Below are 7,101 nucleotides of genomic sequence, written 5' to 3'. Positions count from 1 at the left end.
CGTCAGGAGTCTCAGTCGATCGACCGTTGGTGTCAGTCAATCGACTGCTTATGCTGGGCGTGAATAGTTTCTGATCAGAAACTTTTTCATCTGACGCTCCAGTCGATCAACTGATAGTAGTGGTCGATCGACCAGAAGTACTGGCAATTGAGCTCGTTTTTACACCAGAAATTAAACTAGCTTCTTCATCATTTCCCGAGTCTCCTCTTGGCTTGTCGGGATCTTCATAAGAGAGGCCACTTCTGAGATTAATGGCATTAATCGTTTCAATTGGCCCTTCACATTTGCTTGAAGAATTGGCGACTTGCTTAGCCTCTATATTCTCCAACTGCTTCACAAAATTCTTTCAGGACTCTATCCCGGCTGCTTCTATATTCGCCACTTGAACCAAAAGAGTTTGGACCATTTCTCTCAACTTCGTGGTCTCATCTGGATTATGGACAGGAGTTTCAACTCTTTCCTTGGAAACTTCAGAGGCCTCGAGCTTCTCGAGACGGGCAGTAATAGAAGTAATGAGTGTCACAAGGGTACTCATTTCATCACTTTGCTTTCGTGAATTTCCACGTGAACTCCCAAACTCAGCTCTATGGACCGCCATCTCCTCAATAGTGTTCCAACCTCTATTCTGACCGGTATTGTTTTGGAACCTACCATTCGCAGCTGCGTCTAGGATGACCTTGTAATCATCATATAAAGCATTGTAGAATAAGTTGCAAAGATACCACTGCTGGAAACCATGGTGAGGGACAGCTCGGACCAAACTTTTAAAACGTCCCCATGCCTCACAAAAACCCTCATCAGCTTCTTGCTGGAAATTTGTAATTTTATTCCTTAAGGCATCAGTCTTTGAAAGCGGGAAGTACTTCTTGTAGAAGGCTAATGCTAGAGATGTCCAATCTATGACTCCAGCTGCTACCCTATCAAGGTAGTGGTACCAATCTCGCGCCGAATCCTTCAAGGAGTATAAGAACATCATCCCCTTTACTTCATCCTGAGTCACCCCAGCTGGTATAGGTATGGAACAGCAGTAGTCTGTGAAAATTTCCATATGCTTCAAGGGGTCCTCATCCGGCAGACCAGCAAACTGATTTCGCTCCACTAGATCGATATAAGAGGAACGAAATTCGAAGTTACCGGTAGTGGGGGTAGGTAACACGTGCCCCTTTGGAAGGTGGTGCTCCTTTGGCTGAAGATTATCATATATTGTAGCCATATTCGCAGAACTGAGAGTACTCAAGCCTTCCTCTCAAAAACCTGTCTTCTAACTATGCAAAAGCAAAACTAGAAGCAAAGGTGACCAACGGCCTCAAGGAACCAAAGTTACTTGAGACAAGAAAAATAAACTAAAAATAAAGCAAACAGAATTACACCGTCTCCCCGGCAACGGCGCCAAAATTTGATACCGTCGTTTAGTATCAAAGTTAAATTTATAATTTTCCAAACTACTACTATAGATAGTGATAGTAAGGGTCGAACCACAGAGAGACAAGATCAATTCTATTTGTTTATTTCAGTCCATAAAAGTAACAATTAATGGGGGGAGGGGGGGGGTTTGAAATTGGTTGACTAATTTGACTAATTGCTAAAATAAGAATTTCTCAACAAGATAAAAAGAAGATCGGGAACTTCGGTTCACCATGGCTAAGATCAGGTCAGCAAAGTACCAGAAGTCATATAATACGGTCTCAGGGAGTATGAACAAGCCTTTCGATCAATGCTCAAAATTACCTTACGGTCTTCTAATTCCCAAGAATTTCTCAAAGCTTTCGCTCAAGGGAAATTCCAATCTAATGATAATTTTAATTACTAATCTTTCAATCTAGTAAAAAGGTTTATCAAAAGACAACAAGATCGATACGGAGGAATTCATACTAACACAGCAATCCTAATTTATGCCATGGCTCACCTCGTTCCCAATCAAGGAAATTAGCTACGCATAATCAAAACTAAAACAATTGAAAAATTGATAACAAGGAACAAGTTTGACATGATTGAATTGAATTTAAGACAAAAAGGTAAGAACTTAATTGCTGAAATTAAATTGGTAAAAACAAGAATTGAAATAACAAGAAATTAAAGAAGGAAGAATTTGCATAAAACTTACTAATTAAAATGATGAACAAAGTAATTGAATTCGGGATTCGTCGTCCCTCTTTCTTGCCTCTAGACTAAATCTAAAACTGAGTTCTTGAATAATGAAAAACATAACCTAAAATTGTAGCTGCGTTCTACTGATAAGCGATGCCAAAATTTAATTACAAATTGGGCTTTTAAAAGTCTAACACGAAGGATTAAACGCAGCTCGCAGACTGGTCGATCGACTGATCAGCATGGTCGATCGACTGGTCAATTCAGAACAGTAGCTTCTGCTGTACTTCAACGGTCGATCGACTGTACATCATGGTCGATCGACTGGACTAAGCTGTGTAGTGGCTTCATTCTCTCTTCAAATCAGCTCTTCACTCCAAGCACGCATCCTGAAGTGAGTGAGTCCGAACTCCCTTCTTCCAAGCTTCCCAAAAGCTGCCTCCGGAGGACGATTTAGGCTTGATTTAGGTTACTTCCATTCATTCCTACAATGAATCATAGAAAATGCAAAGTAAACCGTTTCGGGAGAAATAGTAGCCTTAAGCTAGCAATTATGCATGGAAATACGTGCCAAAACCGCAAATAAAGTGTATAGAATATGCACGTATCAGGCATTATGCCCTAATTGCAAAAACATGATATTGATGAACAAAAATCGTTTATTGTTGCTATTAACAAAATTAGCATATGAATTAATGAAACATGATTAACCGTATATGCCAAAAACTATATAGCAAAAACAAATTTTTATATCATCAACATGACAATTCCCATTTACATTCTAACTTAATCTGCATTAAATCAAAACATCTACCAATTCTTCATATAATCATTCTAACTGATTAAAACAACAATATGAAAAATCAAAATGGAAATTAAATCATCAAAACAAGAAAAAAACACGGCGCAAAATATTTTTTATTCGGCAAAAAAAATTCAGCCGTGAAATTTTTTTTTTTGTTTTTTGAAACCCTAATATGTGTTTACATCCAATTTTATGAAAATCATCAAAATAAAATTCGTGTCCTTGGCTATGATACCACTTGTGGGATTTATCTGTATGCATCCCCTTAATTTTAAGGATTATAACGAAATTTATAATGATGAAACTAGTCATAAAATAAATTGCATAAACAAAATTGTAAAGGATTAAGAAATAACCTTCGGTCCTAGCAAAAACGGCCTAAGAACAATATCAAAGTTGATATTCGCCTATCAGTTGCACCCAAGACGATATGAGAAATGCCCTTTGATTTTGCTAGAATCGATCCAAAAATTAACTAATTAATTTTAGGTTTTGTGGTTTTCTTTTGATGAGATTGAGGCAAGAATGGGAAAAGAATTAGGTTAAGAAAAAAAAACCCTACTCTCCTCTTATTGTCACCGAAATTAGGGTGAAAGAGGGAGATATTTTTTTCCTCCTAAATTCGGCCCATCTGACCGAAATTAATAAGGAGTATAATTTCCTTATTTTCGTTTATTCCAAAAATGTATAAAATGTGTTAAATATAAATTGTCATCTAGTGAGGATCGATCCCACAACCTCTTGGTTTGAGTACCCTCACTATTACCACTATGACACATTCATCTTGTTGATTAAATATAACCGATTACATTTAAGTACGAATTAACATATTAATTCGTCCAAGCTAACATTATATACATTAATTAAATATAACTTATTATATTATATTTTACGATTTGACAGTTAATTCGTCTCAACTAATATTATTTAATCTTCATTAAATAATTGTTTTATCAACACATTGACTAACTGTTTAGTCATATAAGGCATCAATGTGATTACATTTCCATAACCACATCTCTCAAACACATACTATATGTGTGACCTTTAGGGACACGTTGATCACCGCCATCTGTACGATAATAACGTCAAACTTTCTAGCAAGCCAACCGTTATTAGGTAATCGTTAATCAATTGATTAAAATACGAAGTATACCCTTGTGGACCTGTAAGAGATTTACAAATGTTATCACACTAATTTGTGGAGGACACATGCTCCAACAAATTGTGAGAGAGAATATTTATATCTTATTGTAATGATATTAAATAAGATTTATTTTAGTAATTGAAATACTTTATTACTAAAATTGTTTATTATTTGTGAAACAATAGAGATAAGAATGAATGGTTAATTTTAATTACAAGATGTTGTGAATTATAATTATATGACCCATTTTATTTATGTGATCAAGTATCACTAGTCAATTTGTTGTATGTAATTTAATTAATTTATAAAATTGATATTTATTTGATAAATATGCATTAAATTAATTAATAACATGTAACATACTACATGTGACAAATGACAAATTGACAAAATAAAATGGTAGTCCATTTTATGTATGTGGACCGAAAAATTGAGGATGATAGGTGTTAGTGGGTGAATTATTTTATGAGATACAATAAGTTAATTATGCCTAAGCTACACTAGTCTTACAAGCCTACATTTTGGGTAAGAGAAAAAGGCAAAAGAAGATGCCATTTTGGCCTCTTCTACCCGGCTCCATCTCCTCTATAATGAGAGTTTGTTCTCATTTTTCCACTACTACACACAACATATTCATTCTTCTCATGCATATTCATTCATTCACATGCAAAAGCCTTCCTCTCACATATTCTTAGTTCATCTTTCTATAAAACTTGAGAAATGATGATCCAAATTGTTCAACAATATTACTATTATTATTAATGTAATATATGAGTATTAATAATCAATTTTATGGTAGATTACTAAATAAATATCTAGCAAATATTATTTAGTAGTAATAAGGATTAAATCTTGAGTGCAATCAAAAGTAGAGCTCTTAATATAGAGTTTTGGAGGATCATCCTAATACTCATCAGAGCTCAAGAACAAGTGAAGGTAGGAGACCTTACTTGTACCCATAAATCCGAAAATAATAATGTAAGGGACATTATTTTTCTTATTAATCTCTTATTAGTTATGCATGCACTAGATCTAATGAACTAAAAATTAAAATGTTAATTTGTTCACTATTAGAAGAGTCTAATAATAGGTATATGAACCTAACAAGTGTATCAGAGCATAGGATGTTGCATGCATAATCGGTTATTGTTTTTTCGAGTTAAAATGTTAACATATAAAACTAAAAATTTGTGATTTATAAGAGTAAATCATGATGCATGTTATATATTCTGGTCCTAAAGATATTTTAGGTCATTTTTATGATTTATGGTAATTTATTGCTCATTTTAATGATTTTTAGTGATTTTATTGCATTTTTATGAGTAAAATGGACTTTTATTCACTAAAAATAGTTAAATCTCAATATTGGCCGTGATCTTTTAGTATGACCTCACATGAATATTTTATGTATTGCATGTAAAATTTTATATTAATGTGATTAATATTTCATGATTTATGATTTTTATGTGATAAAAATGGAATAAATGGAGGTTAAATTACTAAAAATGGCTAAACTTTGTTCCTGACCTTGAAAATTTTATATGAACTCAAATGCATATTTACAAGTTGTGTGTAAAATCTCGTATTAATTTGACGAATATTGCATGATTTATGATTTTTATGAGATAAAAATGAATTAAAAAAGGTAAAATGGTTAAAAATAGTTAAGCTTCGAACCAGGACATGAAAATGTAATATATTGTCAGATGCATTATTTACAAAGTGTATGTAAATTTTGAGATGAAATTATCTCATTTAGCATGATTTATGAATTTTTAGTGTAAAAAATGGCATAAATAGTGACTATTTTAGCATAAATAGCTAAAACGAATTATATGGCACGATAAAATTATTTTAGGTTGTATAAATATCCCAGTTATCATATCTAAAGTTGTAAAATTGATTGGATTAATTTTTGGATACTTTAGACGTTTTATGAGATAAAACCGATAAATTGCATCTATATTTTCTTGAAATTAATTCGAAAATTTTAACATGATTTTTGGACATTATGAGTGTCATGGAAATATTCAAGAATGTTAAAAAATTTAAAATTTTAAATTTTAAATTATTGTAATTTACTTTGGATTTATTTCATAAATGTTATGATTTTAAGGTAAAAAATGAGCATAAAATTAAATCAAGTTGAATTATTGTAAAAAATTGAGTGATGACTAATTTTTGAGTCCTAAGAGTGTTAGGATAATTAACTTGAGCTTAAATGTGATTTAAGTATTAATTTGTGATTTTAAGAAGTTATTATCACGAATTTCCAGAAAACCGGGTTATATATACGATATAAGTTAAATAGGGCGATTTGACACATAATTTGGCATGATAGATACATATTATAATGCTGCATATTTCAATTGTTGAATGTCTTTTATTTATATAATTTTGAATTTTGTAATTTTATCTTAGTATGGCCTTAGTTTTAATCGATATTACCCGTAATGAAAGGGAATATTGATTCGGTTGTAATTTAATGTGATCTCGTATCACTTTTTTTTACTAGTTTTTCATATTACAAATGTATAATAGGAATATCTTTGTATTTTTATTATTCTTTGTAATTATGGAGCTTCTTCAAGACGGTGCCATTCAGAAAGGCGTTCCGACAAAGACGGTGTTCTTGGAAGGCGTGCCATTTGAAAATACAAGGGACCAAAGGAGTTGGTTTCCGAATATGTAATAGATTATTTGATTTTCTATTTTAGGAAGGCCATACTAGGAATTTTATTATTGCTTTGAATTTATTTTAATATGTTGCATGCATTGCCAAATCGCCATAACAACACATGCATATCTATGAGATCCCTGAAAAAATCTCCTTTTTGAAAATATGTAAATATGGTGGAGTCGCCAGTAGGTTTTATAAAAAACATACAAAAATAAGTTAACGGAAAAGACCCATTTTGATCCCTGGAATGGAGACTGATCCGTCACTCCGGTCTGAACCAAAGATTGCGAATTCGGGGGTAAAGGTACGGTCAGGGAAGGTGTTAGGCACCCGGACCGCCCATCAAACTGACGGCCTCTACTATTTATTTGTAATATTATA

General features: G+C 32.8%; 1 non-coding gene across 1 annotated transcript; it reads left to right on the top strand.

Moving 5' to 3' along the window:
• The first annotated feature begins 731 nt into the window (after nucleotides 1–731).
• Nucleotides 732–840, top strand: LOC141635324 (small nucleolar RNA R71). Its single transcript, XR_012540021.1, has one exon. It is a non-coding gene; the product is annotated as a small nucleolar RNA R71 (small nucleolar RNA).
• The last annotated feature ends 6,261 nt before the right edge of the window (nucleotides 841–7,101 follow it).

Source organism: Silene latifolia, chromosome Y, assembly GCF_048544455.1.
Source record: "Silene latifolia isolate original U9 population chromosome Y, ASM4854445v1, whole genome shotgun sequence".
In the NCBI taxonomy this organism is placed as follows: domain Eukaryota; kingdom Viridiplantae; phylum Streptophyta; class Magnoliopsida; order Caryophyllales; family Caryophyllaceae; genus Silene; species Silene latifolia.
This window is presented reverse-complemented; position numbering and strand designations above follow the sequence as displayed.